Here is a 15,624-nt window from a genome sequence, read left to right as displayed (position 1 = left end):
AAATGAGCAGTTAACTCAAAGGAAAGGAAACTTAAATAGGCAATAAACATAAGAAAAGATGTTCAATGTCACTTGCAATGAAACAAAAGAAAATTATAGAACAAATATACACATGAAGATATATATACATTCTTAAAAATTTTTTTTAATGTTTATTTATTTTTGAGAAACAGAGAGACAGAGCATGAGCAGAGGAAGGGCAAAGAGAGAGGGAGACACAGAATCTGAAGCAGGCTCCAGGCTCTGAGCTGTCAGCACAGGGCCTGATGCGGGGCTCGAACTCACAAACTGTGAGATCATGACCTGAGTCGAAGTCCGACGCTTAACTGACTGAGCCACCCAGGCACCCCAAGGATACATTTAAAGGATACATTTCACCTTACATTTAAAGGTTATGATTACCTCTTGGGAGGGAAAGAGAGAGCGGAAGAAAACAATGCTCCATTAAATCTGTAAACTTCTCATTAAAAACACTAATTCAAACACAAAGCATGTTAACATCTGTAATATTCAGTCTGTGGTCATAGAGGTATTTTTAAAAATTTTATTCTCTTTCTCTTCTGTGTACAATATGCTATCATTATTATTTTAACTAACAATTAAATCAGCCCATTTGCCATACTGCTGATTATAACATTTTTACAAAATTCCTGAATGGTTAATAAGAAAGCGAAACAGTCTCCTGTATATATTCACACATTTTTTTCTCAGTATGCCTACAGGGCATCTGTATAGTACAGGTGGTGTCTCACAATATCCTGGATGTGTCAAAAAAAATTTTAAGCAATAAACCAACATGCAATGTCAGCATGTTAATGTTATCTGGGTCATAGTCTCCTATTTAGACCTGCTTATGCTCCATTCACTGTTCTATTCAGGCCACGATCATTGGTTCCTGAACCTTATTAATCATAAACAGTTGGAAAAAAGACCAGATGGAAGAGACCCCCGTTCGAGAAGATATTTAATTCACTCCAAACCCAGTGGTGACTGATTCAAACAGCTAAGAGCCTGAGAGTTCTACTTGGCCCAGATAACGCATCTCATGTTATTCCTTACTAGGCAGACAGAACATGCAGCCCAAATTCTACTTTTTGAAAGAAGACATTTGGTATCTCCTTGCTACAACAAGTTTTGCTCAATTGGAGAAGATCAGATTTTGATATTTCTGAAGAATTTATGATACATCTAAAGGCTGATCTTCAACATTATTTTTTTGTTTATACATCAACTCCACCTTAACGATGGTATCTAATATCCATCTGTACCTTCAATGTGGAGCTGACTCAAGGCTTTCAATTCTCTTCCAATGTCAATAGTTTAATATGTAAATGATTACCATATATCTAGAATGTCCTCTTCTGAGTTTCTGCCAAACCCACATGTGATGTCTGCTAAGCCCCATTAAGTTCTTCCTCCTATAATTTCATAATGAAATATTCATATATTCACAGCTTTAATTTAACTATATTGGTTCATGATTTCTCAATAGATAGCTTAAAATATGTGGGTCAGAAAAAGTTAAAACTGAAAAAAATACGAGTAACCCACTGAACCAGAACAGATAAATTTTACATAGAAAGCACTGACTGTGTGTTCTTACTGTGGATCCTCATTTATCAGAACATGAGAGGTAAATAGGATATTTACTAGACTCGAAACCAGGACACAAAATGTCCTAGTCTTGTAACTTCGGACACATTTCCGAACTTCTCTGCCTCTCATTATTTGTGTTTAAAAGAAGGGGACTTTTAAAGATTAAATCTGTTAACTGATTCTAACAGTGGCTGGAACATATTAAATGTTACAGAATCATTGTCATTATCAGCAGCATGACCATCTCATAAATTTAAGGCACGTGGTCTTATTAAAACAATTACAAGAAGCCCTCACACACATATACCTGATAAGATTCACTGATTTGTTCAAGACTTCTCGATGTTGTGATTTAATCACTTACTAGAGGTTCTCAGGCTTCTGATGAAGGTGGCCCTTATCTTGTTTTCCTCCTAAAATCTCTTCTCAAACACCTTTCCTAGACAGACTATAAATGCACAGACGGTAATACATATATGTGGGTTTCATTCTTGCAGAAGGAATATTATCAGCGCAATTTCCAGTTTGACCTTTCACATCAATTCTCCACTGGAAAATCCACAGTGCATTGTCTTAAGATACAAGGAGATAATCATGAAATCAAAGTCAACTTGCAAAACCTCCACCTTGCACTTTTTGTATCTATTGGTTTCCATTTTGTCACAATGTATATTTTAATACTGAGTGTGACTCCAAAGGGTACCCCTTATAAAAGGTAGAAAGATGATACACAAGATTCTGATTGAATTATATATTTAAAAATGGAATTTAAGATTTCAAAGTTACCATCCAAATGTACAGTTTCTTATTTCCACAACCCTCCCCCAGGAATAAAATAAAAGATCAGAATTTAAAGCATTGTTAAGGTATTAAACAGCAGTCTACACCTGCCTCAAAGTTTCCCCACTGCATCAAACTAACTCACATTTGTTACTACAAAAGTAAAACGGTATTTTGTAGAAGTTGCTGCTCTGTCTCTGTTCTAACTTTAGGTCTCACTAAGGTTGAGGGGAACAAAAAAAGGTGGAAAAGGGAATCATCAACAGCAACATGTTAAGAATAGCATAACATATTATGGCAAAGATCTGTTTTCATAATAATGAAAAACATAGGCTTGTAGAAGATGAAAAGTCTACATCACAAGCGATAGAAAAATCTTGATGCCAATTCATTTCCAAGAAAAGCACATCTGAGAAATATAAACCCCATGTTTATCAAACAGGTAGAAGTGTTGTATCTCTGCTTGTGTCCCTATTTCATACTGCTGTGTTTGCAAGTAAATGATTTGGTTCACGTTTTCCTATGAAATCATTTGGAGGTTAGCATGGCAGCCTTATAGCAAGGATACTCATAGCTGATACTATGAGTACACCTGAGACTCATAAGATATTTATTTTTTAATGTTTATTTATTTTGAGGTGAGAGAGAGAGAGAGAGCGCATACATGTGCAAGGGAGGGGCAGAGAGAGAGGGAGAGGGAGAGCAAAATCCCAAGCAGACTCCATGTTCAGGGCAAAGCCCCATGTCGGGGGCTCGATCTCCCGATGGTGAGATCATGGCCTGAGCCGAGATCAAGTGTTTGACGCTTAACTGACTGAGCCACCCAGATGCCCCCTCATAAGATACTTAATGTTAGATACTTCATTTTTTTCATCCTTCATTTTTCTACTTCTCATTTTATTCATTGTCCTCTTCTTTTTTTTGTTAATTGTTTTTGTTAATTTGAGTATAGTTGACACACAATGTTACTTATTTCCAGGTTTACAACGTCATGATTTGACAAATTTGATAAATTTACACATTATGCTGTGTTCACCACCAGTGAAGGACCACTACCATCTCTCCCATTACACAATTACTACAATCTCAGGGACTATATTCATTATGCTCTGCTTTTTTTTTTTTTTTATTCCCATGACTTCCTCATTCCATAACTGGAAGCCTATATCTCCCTGTCCCCTTCACTCATTTTGCAGACAAGAAAAAGAAATAAGAGGCATCCATATTGGTAAATAAGTTAAACTGTCACTATTTACAGACAGCATACTATACCTAGAAAATCCTAAAGATTCCACCAAAAACAAAAAAACAACTTAAGAGTAATACACATATTCAGAGTAGATGGATACAAAATGCCTAGAAATAAGTAGTGTTTCTGTACACTAACAATGAAGTTTATAAGAACATGAAAGAGAAATCAACTCCATTTACAACTGTACCAAAAAGAATACAATACCTAAAAATAAACTTAACCAAAGAAATGAAAGACCTATACTGTGAATATTATAAAACACTGATAAGAGAAATTGAAGTTGACACAAACAAATGGGAAGACATTCCATGTTCATGGATTGAAGAATTAATATAATCAAAATGTCCACACTAACCAAGGCAATCTGCAAAGTCAATGCAATTCCTATCAAAATACAAACAACCTTTTTTTTTGCAAAACTAGAACAAATAATACTAAAATTTATATGAACCACAAAAGACCACAAATAGACAAAACTATTCTGAGGAAAAAGAACAAAGTTGGAGGTATTACAATTCCATATTTCAAGGCATACTATAAAGCTGTAGTGATCAAAACAGTAGGGTACACATAATTCAAGTAGACACATCATTCTCTTCTTGACTTTCAACCTCAAACCCATTATTTCTGCATTACTTTGACTTCTCTGATATTTTACCATCTATTACTCTCATTTCCTTCTTCTATTACCTATGAGTGGAGGGGGGGATATGTTCCAGATATAAAGGAAGGGACTGGATGGAGATATACTACTCCTGATGACTGATGCTGGTAAAACGATCAGATTGCCACAAGCTGCTGTCCTCCAGCCAAAGTCTAAATATTGTGTACCCTAATAAGGCTGAAGACCTATTTTAAGGTTTGAGCAGTAACAAGGCAACTTCACCAAGGTAAGGTCCTGCCGACATAGCATAATTCTTCACAAACCACCAAAGTCTAAACACTTGACTGCACCTCAAAGACCAAGGCATGTACATGATGGTCCTGCAAAAAGATTCTCTATATGGTCATGTAGTCTGCAAATTCTACTCCCTATGTTATGAGTCACTGTGAGCATAGTTGTCCACACTGGTCTTTTGAACAAATTTAAGAAATAAGACGTAGAAGTGACAGATGTAAGCCAAAATAATAATAATAATAATAATAATAATAAGAAGAAGAAGAAGAAGAAGAAGAAGAAGAAGAAGAAGAAGAAGAAGAAATTTTACAAATGGGGAGGGTACAGCTGAGTCTGAAAGCAAAATGCGTCTGTTAATGGGATGTGCATTAGGGCTCTCCACACAAACACATATAAGAGAAACTTATTACCAGGGATGGCTCATGTGACAATGGAAGCTGAGAAGTCTCATGATCTACTGCTTGCAATTGGAGAACCTGGAAAGCCAGTTCAAGACGCAAGAACCAGAAGTGCTAAAGTCTGAGGGCAGAAGATGGATATCTCAGTTCAAGTAGAGAGAGAAAATGTGTTCTTTCTTTGTCATTTTGCTCTCTTTAGGCCCTCAACAGATTGAATAGCATCCACCAAGCCAGTAAGGGCGATCTTCTTTATTCCGTCTACTGACTCCAATGCTATTGGCTGTATTTGTCTACTGTCTTGCGTATATTCAGAAAGGTGTCCTGCATTTCATTTTCAGTGACATTTAGGGATTTGTCTATTTCTCCTCTTACTTTTTAGGTTCTTCTTTGTACATTGTTTTAAAAAAAATTTTTTAACATTTATTTATTTTTGAGAGACAGAGAGAGATAGAGCATGAGTGGGGGAGGAACAGAGAGAGAGGGAGACACAGAATCCGAAGCAGGCTCCAGGCTCTGAGCTGTCAGCACAGAGCCTGACGTGGGGCTCGAACCTATGAGCAGTGAGACCATGACCTGAGCTGAAGTCAGAGGCTTAACCTACTGAGCCACCCAGGCGCCCCACTTCTTTATGCATTTCAAGGTTACATTATGGAGTTTATATAAATTAAGGAATGTTACAGAATTTTGATAAACCTTTTATTTTTATAACTTTATTTCAAACTTTAAAAAGTTAATATTGGGGTGCCTGGATGGCTCAGTCAGTGAAGCGTCTGACTTAAGCTCAGGTCATAATTTCATGGTTCATAAATTTGAAACCCGCATCAGTGGAGACTGCTTCGGATTCTGTGTCTCCCTCTCTCTCTGCCCCTCCCCTGCTTTCTCTCCCTCTCTCTCTCTCTCTCTCTCTCTCTCTCTCTCTTTCTCTCTCTCTGTCTCTGAAAACTAAAATAAACAGAGGCACCTGGGTGGTTCAGTCAGTTGTGTCTGACTTCAGTTCAGGTCATGGTCTCTCTCTCTCTCTTCCCTTCCCCCATTTGTGCTCTGTTTCTCTCTCTCTCAAAAATAAATAAACATTAAAAAAAATTTTAAGTTAATATGGGGTGCCTGGGTGGCTTAGTCTGTTACACAACTGACTCTTGGTTTCAGCTCAGGTCCTGATCTCATGCTTTTGTGAGTTCGAGCCCTGCACTGGGCTCAGTGCTGATCTTGTAGAGCCTACTTGGAATTCTCTGTCTCTCTTTCTCTCTGTCCCTCCCCAACTCGTGCTGACTCTGTCTCTCTCAAAATAAACAATGAATTTTTTTTAAAAAAGATCTTCCACAGAAGGTAATATGTGCATTGTAGGGACAAACAAGAAAAAATAATCTATTATCATAACAGTTTATCTGGCTAAGTCCTTGTATGTATAGAGACACCAGTAACTGAGCATTCATTTTTATGTGGTTAAGATGGGAAAGTATATCATTCCTTTTCCATACATCAAAAATATTTACCTATTTAAACTCTGAAACCCATGAGTATTCTGATAACTAAAATTATGGTACATCAACACAATCAGGAAAAGATGTCATTATGCCTTTTATGGGAAAAAAAAATCTTGGAACAGCAACAAGTCTCTGGACAAGAATATTGGCAGAGTTGTAATAAAATACTGCCTATAATAATGCTCAATTTTAAAAGGCTCATAAAGAACTAGAATGCAATAAGTATAAAGCTTCCCAGAGAATTCACTATCAAATATATATAATTATTAGCAAAAACATGTTTCAGGTGAATTATTGAACAATGTATTCATATCATAAAGCCACATACAACTATGGTTAAAATCAAAAAGTAAATATGAACAGGTCAGCATGGATTCTCTCTCTTACACTTCTTTTTCTCCCTCTTCTGGAAACTCAGTGAACAAGTCTTGATGTATACTACTCAGAAGTAATTCAAAAATGCTATATCCAAGGTCATTTTTTTCTATTAATTAAAAATTAATTAATTACGAGTTGGTTTATTTACCAGCTCTACATTTCAGCACATGCTGTTAACTCAAGATACTTAAAAAGCTTAAAAGTTGCAAAATAAAGAATGAACTTTGTCACAATAAATGCAAGCACTTTATTTTTAAAAATGCACATAGAAAGCCTTGCCTTACACTCATTCTCCACTTCCTCCTTCACTATCCCATGACTAAGTACAGAAATGAGTCTGGCTCCGAGAGGAGAATTAACACAGGTCGTTCCCTGAAAATAGTCCCTCCTAATAAACTAAACTAAAAGAGAGAGAGAGAGAGAGAGAGAGAGAGAGAGAGAGATTTATAGAGAGGTCATATTATTACCTCTACTTTTAAAATTCTTTGGGCATTTAGGACGTAGCATTGTCAATATATACAGAAGCAAGAAATAAATGTACACACAAAACATTGGTTGTCATATGAATTATCTTCTAAATATTGCCTATCTGGCATAGCACCTTCTTCTCTTTCTCGTGCTTTCTCTCCACCTCCAAAAAATGAGTATATTGGATGTGTCGTTTCTGATTCATTTCTAGAGGTGGTCCAACAGCTCCACTATCTAAATGTTATTCCCAGAGACATTTCTTTTCCATGCCGTTTTGTTGTTAAGGGCATTTAGAAGACCTGTGATCTTATAACTCTATTTTATCATATGTCAGCAACACGTTTACATCTACGGCATAGATGTTGCAATATAAGTATCCTTTTAAAAGATCAAGGAGTAGAGGGAACTTGACAGGAACATTTTCATGTTACATGCACAGGATTTCCATAAGTGGCCAATAAATCATGCCAAAAGGTAGTGGGCAGTATGTGGTCCTTGTTCTACCATTTCTCTCCTCCAATATCAAAGTCTAGTGGGCCAAGAACTATATATAGTTATATATATAGTTATATATATATTATAATATATAGTATATTATATATATATATAATATATATATATATAGTTCTGATATATATAGATATATATATAGATATAGATAGATAGATAGATAGATAGATAGATAGATATAGTCTGTATATAGAACTATACACACATATAGGGCCAGGACATATATATATATATAGGGTTCCTATAAGTATCCTGGCCCTACATATAGATATAGGGCCAGGATACTTATAGTGGTTCACACACCTGCCACCCATTGAGGCTCTGATCTGCTGCTATTAACCACCTGCTGATGTCTGGTCCACTTGGCCGGTAGTGTTTAGTGTGGTCCAGATCTGAGCATTTCCATGGTTTGAGCCCTGAGGCAGAGCAGCTAGGGTGTCAGGTTTCCACAACATGGGAGACCTGGACGAGCTCTTTTTACATTGTCATGCTCTCTTGAACTTAGATTTATTACTACTGTGATAAATCCCTCTCTAGGTCTCTTAAAATATCTTAACGTACATTTTCTGTTGTTAAAAAAGTAACATATTTATCTGTTTTGTTAGTGTTTGTGTAACTATATCTCTTTTTTATCACTTTGATATCATCCTTTCTTATATGATACTGTTGTCTTTTGTTTATGAATCATCTGATAATTGTATTTTAATCACAAGTTTATTCCATTTATATATAATGTAAATATGATATTTGGGTTTAATGTACTGTTTATTTTGTTTTCTAGTTATTTCTCTTTCTTTCCTTCTTTCCTTCTTTTAAGTTTATTCATTTATTATTTCTGAAAGAGAGAGAGTTAGCATGCAAAAGCGGGGGAGGGACAGAGAGAGAGAGAGAGGAAGACACAGAATCTGAAGCAGGCTCCAGGCTCTGAGCTGTCAGCACAGAGCCCAATGCAGGTCTTGAACTTATAAACCACAAGATCATGACCTGAGCCAAAGTCAGATGCTCAACCAACTGAGCCACCCAGGCACCCCTCTTTCCTTCAGTAATAGATACCTAATGGGTGTGAGGTGGTATCCCATTTGATTTCATTTTTTACTATTATTTTAATGTATTATAATTCTACATATATTTAGCGCCCCCATATATTACTAGTTAATACTCATTTACATTTATCCATGTATTTACCATTATAATATTTTATTTTTTCTTGCTCCATGATTCCATCTGTGATGATGTATTTTCAACCCAAAGAATTCTCTGTAGTAGTTCTCTCAGTATAACAATGTGGACAAGTGAATCTCACAAATTTCCATTATGAATATGTATCAATTTTGAATTCATTTTTGAAAGATATATTAGTGGGTATAAAATTATGGCCTAGAAGTTATTGTATTTCAGCACTTTAAGAACGTCATTCTACTGTCTTCTCTCATCAACAAGGTTTTATCATTCCTCTTGAGAACTTGACTACCTTATCACTGATCCCTTAAGAGTAATCTGGATTGTACTTCTGTCTTTTTTTTATGTTTATTTATTTTTGAGATTGAGAGAGATAGAGCATGAGTGGGAGAGAGGGAGAAAGAGAGGGAGACAGAGAATTGGAAGCAGGCTCCAGGCTCTAAGCTGTCATCACAGAGCCTGATGTGGGGCTAGAACCCATGGACTGTGAGATCATGACCTGAGGGGAAGTCAGCCGTTTAATCGATGGAGCCACCCAGGTGCCCTTGTATCTCTGTCTTTTTAAAAATGTTTTTCTCTTTCTTTTCTTTTTTTTGAAGGTTCCCCTCTCATTTTCTAAGATTTATGTTTTTGCTGTTGTTGTTCTGGTCCCGGGGAGTTATTTTTAACCTTGCTTTTAGCTTAATAACTTTTATCAGTCTTAGAAAATTATCCGTCAGCACTCTTAAAATATTGCTTCCATCATCTTCTCTATCCTTTTTAAACTCAAGTTAATATATGTTAGAAATCTTATCTGTGCCCCTGATGTCTGTGATTTACTTTTTCTGTGTTTCTCTACTTGCTTTGCACAAAAATTTTCACTGAATACTGGACATCATGCATAAAAAATTATACAAGTATTTTAAAGGCTATTTCAGTTGTGCCTTTACTCCAGCGGTTTGAACCGTCTGTGTTCTCAGTTGAAGCCCTTCAGTAGAGCTTCACTCCATTAGTATTTATCATGATCTCCAATCTCTGCCTTCCCTGTGTTATATACCTGCTGCTGTCTCTACTGTGTTCTTTTCTTTAGATTCTTTTCTGCTCTTTTGTGTTTGATTCCTAGGAGTCTCACATCTTTGCATCCACGGAGTAGCCCGGGAGTAAATTATGTATGGAATTTGGGGCTCACTTCCCCGAGATTGTCTTTTTCTAGATATCTCAGCATTTCTCAACTACTTGGCAGCTTCAGACTCTTAACCTTTGTCTCCTCAGACCCATACAATTGCCAATAATGAATTGACAAATGCCCCAAGGAGAAAAACAGAAGGCTAATGCCTGAAATTTTAACATTTATTGATCCTTGCTGTCCAATGCCTTCAAATGTTTTGGGGGTTCTTTGTTTGTTTTGTTTGTTTGTTTTATTTTTTCTGTTTTATCAAACTTTCACTTTGTATTTGGGAGAAAGAAGCAGTCATTCCACAGTTCTTTATTAAAATCATACAATACCAGTAACTGTCACATGTTTTCAACAGTTTATAAATTTAAGTATTCACATACTCTACACATTTTCTAAATGAATGCTTAACAGTGAAATTAGTTAACTTATATTTTCAGTTAAGTCTTTTAAATACTCTCTGGAGATGTGTGTCCACATGTCCATTTTCTTTTGTTAAACTTGATCCATTTGAAGATGTGCTCATAAATTACAAATGTATCATTATTAATGGTAACAAAGAAATCTCTAGTTACAAAATTTTTCCATATATTTGGGGAAAAAACCCATGTCTCGCAAACTTTTTTTTCAACAAAAGTTTATATTGACGTTATCTTTATATTTCTAAACTACCTTATTGTTATTTATTGGAGTTCAGCTTGTTTTATTATTATTTTTTGTATCTTGTAAAGAAAATCACAGAATTTTCCTCTTTCAGTTTCCCCTATGCCAGGTTTATTATATTCCCTTTCTGATGTTTAAAGTAAATGCTATTTCCCTGTCTGTCAATCATGAATGATTTGTCTTTGCTGTCATATCAAATAAAACCAATTACAGCAAATGAGAGGTGATGCCTTTATCTAGTAGGTCCCTAAATTCTCTACGATGACTGTACCTCTGTAAGAAGTTTAGACTATGAATAGCTAGTCATATGTCACTAGGTTACCTAGATATAGTTTACCAGAATTATGTCCCCCTTATTTTGAGTAAGAATGTACAGAAAGGTTGAATTCTTATTTTCTGAGTTTTTTTTTTAAGGAAAAAATCCAAATGTTAAACAAAAACAGTAACTCCAACCTCACCGTGGCTAATATTATCTTACTTTACAGTTAATTTTATTGGTAAATACAAATATGTACAATTAATTATATATTTTATTTATAAGGAATACATGTCACAAAATATGTGACTGCTGTAGATCTAAAATTAATTATCTGCTATGTCTATATTATCTCTTATAATATTTTTAGCTGAACCCATACGTTATTTTTTTTTAATTTTTTTTAATGTTTATTTCTGACAGAGAGAGACAGAGCACGAGTGGGGGAGGGGAAGAGAGAGAGGGGGACAGAACCCGAAGCAGGCCCCAGGCCCCGAGCTATCAGCACAGAGCCCCACGCGGGGCTCGAACCCGCAGACCGCGAGATCATGACCCGAGCGAAGCCGGACGCTCAACCGACTGAGCCACCCAGGCGCCCCCATATGTTATTTTTGATGGAAAACAATAACAATTTTCTATATACAGTAGCACACTTCAATATCTGCTATGAATGTTTATTGCTGCAAATATTTTCATTTTTAAATGTTTTATTTATTAAAAATTTTTTTTAACATTTATTTATGAGACAGAGAGAGACAGAGCATGAACAGGGAAGGGGCAGAGAGAGAGTGAGACACAGAATCTGAAACGGGCTCCAGGCTCTGAGCTGTCAGCACAAAGCCCGATGTGGGGCTCGAACCCACAGACCGCGAGATCATGACCTGAGCCGAAGTCGGATGCTTAACCGACTGAGCCACCCAGGCGCCCCTTAAATGTTTTTTTTTTCATTTTGTTAATGTTTATTTATTTTTGAGAGAGAGAGAGACAGAGAGATAGATAGAGATAGATAGAGATAGATAGAGCACAAGCAGAGGAGGGGCAGAGAGAGAGAGAGGAAGAAACAGAATCCAAAGCCAGCTCCAGGCTCTGAGCTATCAGCACAGAGTCCGATGCGGGGCTCAAACCCACAAACCATGAGATCATGACCTGAGCCAAAGTCAGACATTTAACTGACTGAGCCACCCCTGCAAATATTTTTAAAAAGCAATTAACAGCAACTTAAATAAGTGATGATTTGTCTCCTGTAAATATATAGACAGAGGCAGTGGAAGCCGATGACTCACTAGTTTAACAGTGTTCAATGTAGAGCTATTACTTGGTCTTTCTCTCATGCTTGTTAAAGGATAACACCATTAGCTTTAAACATGTCCATGTGTGTGATATTGGGATTGGCCTTCTGCTCTTTTCTGGCATAGAGCTCCTAAAATCTTTGGAATTTCCTAAGTGATGAGAGCAATAAAGGTGTCTTTTGTTATGTTAAAGAGATAACTTTTGGACTCTGTCTCAGGATGGGGGCTAACCATAACCTTGGGATTAGAGGGTTGGAACTTTCCATCAGCCACTTGACATCCTGGGATGGGTGAGGGATTGCAGGTTGAATCACTTGCCAATGGCCAATGATTTAATTAATCATGCCTGTGTAACGAAGGCTCTGGAACCCAAAATGATGTAGGTCAGAGAGCTTCCAGGTTGGTGAACACACATAGAGACTCCCAGAGAGTGGTGACTGAGAGACGGCACTAAAGCACCAAGTCCTTTCTCCATACCTTGCATCTCTTTCATCTGGCTGTTCCTGAGTTATAGCCTTTTATATTAAAAAAAAAAAAAAAAAAAAAAAAGTGGTGTAGTAAGTAAAATTCTCTGAGTTATGTAAACTCCTCTAGCAAATTAATCAAACCCAAGGACAGACTCATAGGAATCTTTGATGTGTATAATCAGTTGGTCAGAAACACAGGTGACAGTCTGGAGTTGCAACTAGCATCTGATGGGTGGAGGTAAGATGGGCAGCCTTGTAGGACTGGGCCCTCTCCCTGTGGAATCTAGTAATGTCAGAATTGAGTTGGATTCTTGGACACCCAGTTGGTCTCTGAGGATTGCTTGTTGTATGTGGAGGTAATAATCTTCCACATATACACAAACACATTGAAATGGGATCCAGGAACACACAAGAATACACAGGGCAGCAAACAGATGGAAAATGGAAAAGAGATGACCAGTCTTCTACATGTGTGCATTAAGCGACCCCCCAGAAACCGAAAGGAGACTGAGGTTGCAAATGTTGATCTGGTACATCAAAATCGGCAAAGGGTGTCTGCAAAACCTTTCTTCACAGACAGCATTCAATTTGATTTTCTCTTTAGAATACAAATAAGATTCAATGAGTAGGGTGTTTTCAAGATACTCATTTGACAAAGAATGCACAATTCCTGACTCAAATGACTGACAAGATGTAGTTGTACTCATACTTATGATGAAACATTCCAAGGAAAACTCCCATCCAAGTAGGTAGTGAGATATGTAGCTATCACTATCACTTGAGAGGACACGTGATTCGAGGCTCCAGGTAACGTCATCCATCATACTCCTGCCATTCTATGCAATAGCTTTATATTTATTTGAATGGGTTTATTACCTTTTAAATGTCTTTCCAAGTTTGAACATTACTCAAATATGTCTCAACTAAACAATGAATGTTTTGATTCTCAATGACATGAAAAAGACAACTCACTTTATTCATTTCTAAGAGAAAGAAGGAGATAAAACAGGGTTGATGTATGGGATTGAAGGACATTTCCCAAAAAGGAGAGTTGGCAGAGAAAATACACACATGTTGTCCATTTGACAATCACAGCCAATGATTACTAAACTTTTTAAAATTTTTTTTTTACATTTATTTATTTTTGAGAAACAGAGTGAGACAAAGCATGAGTGAGGGAGGGGCAGGGAGAGGAGACACAGAATCTGAAGCAGGCTCCAGGCTCTGAGCAAGTGGTCAGCACAGAGCCTGATGCGGGGCTTGAACCCACAAACTGTGAGATCATGACCTGAGCCGAAGTCGGACGCTCAACCGACTGAGCCACCCAGGTGCTCTAAAACTTTTTAAATATCTAATCATCAGCTAAACAAAGTAGGAAGACCAACTCTGTCGTGATTGTTCCTGATTGCATGTTTGTGCCCTCCCCAAACTCCTATGTTATTCCCCAATGTGATAGTGGTAGGAATTAGGATTAGGTAAAGTCATGAAGATGAAGCCCCCATGAATGCAATTAGCATCTTTATTAGTCATGAAAGAACTTGCTTTGCCTCTCTAGCCAGGAGAAGATACAGTGAGAAGCCGGCAACCTGAAAACCAGAAGAGGGCTCTCACAAGAATGTAATCATGCATCCAAGTCCCCATCTTGGACTTCTACTTTCCATATCTGTGAGAAATACATTTCTGTTGTTTGTAAGCCAGTCAGTCTGAAGTGACAGAGATTATTTCAAAACAAATATGTTTATGCCCATTGAAGTTTTCAAAAAAATACTCTATTTTTTATCGTTTTTTTCACAGATCTTGTAATTGCTGCTAGAGTTCTTAAATATTTGTGATATCAAGCTTTCACAGAATTATTATCTTTCTTTGACAACACAGAATTAACATTTAATTTAGAAGTGAGTTTTGAATTGTTTAATTTCAGTGGGACAGAAAGTCACACATTGTGTCTTTAACTAAGGTTATCTTTGTCAGCTAATCCACAGTATTTTAATTTTCATCTCTTAGTTCAGCATGAATTTCAAATGTATATTTTAAAAATATGAATAAGTTTAATTTACATATCTGATATTCAAGGTGCTGAGATTAAACCTTTTCTCAATCACAGAAGAAAAAAAACAGTGTCTTGAGATGAAAAATCTTTTGCAGTTATTGTACTTTTTTTTCTGGGTAAAAGGAAAAAAAAAGTTTCTTTGGTCAGGCGGTTGGAAAAAAATCATCGTTATAAGAGTCAAAATTTTATAGCAATTAGCAGATCGTTATGTACATCCACAAATGTACACACATAGACCGAAACACAAGAATAAGAATGGTAAAAATACCAGAGAAAAAAGAAATCTTATTGCTCATATTCTCCGTATGTAAAATGGGTAGAATAGTATTTTATCATTTTATATATTCAGTATTGTATTCAGAATAAAATGAGTAATAGATGTGAACATAATTTGAACATGAGTATTAATCAAGGTTTATTTGAGAACATGACGTCAGTTTTAATGGTTACTGATGATATATGAGTAAATAAATTCAGTAAACTGGAGGGGATTGACTTCAGACTTTAGTGACATAAAAAATAAATCGATTGAAAGAAATTTTATTCTGAAGAGAATAAGAAAGATCTTATGGTAGGATAAGAAGTATACAATGCCAAGCAAAGAGAGTTTGAAGAACATAGAAAAAGGACCTGTTCTTTATTTACTGTTGTTTATCCTCATGCATATCATTGTACGATAAAGAATATTTGTTTAAAAAAGAAAATAACTTAATCATGGATTGCAAAGATTAAATGGACCCCCATTGATCCCTTCAGAGAGTACAGATTAAAGTTAAATTGCTAGAATGAAGGAGAAAGTATTA

This window comes from Panthera onca, chromosome A1, assembly GCF_046562875.1.
Source record: "Panthera onca isolate mPanOnc1 chromosome A1, mPanOnc1 haplotype 2, whole genome shotgun sequence".
NCBI lineage: Eukaryota > Metazoa > Chordata > Mammalia > Carnivora > Felidae > Panthera > Panthera onca.
Note: the sequence above shows the minus strand (reverse complement) of the source record.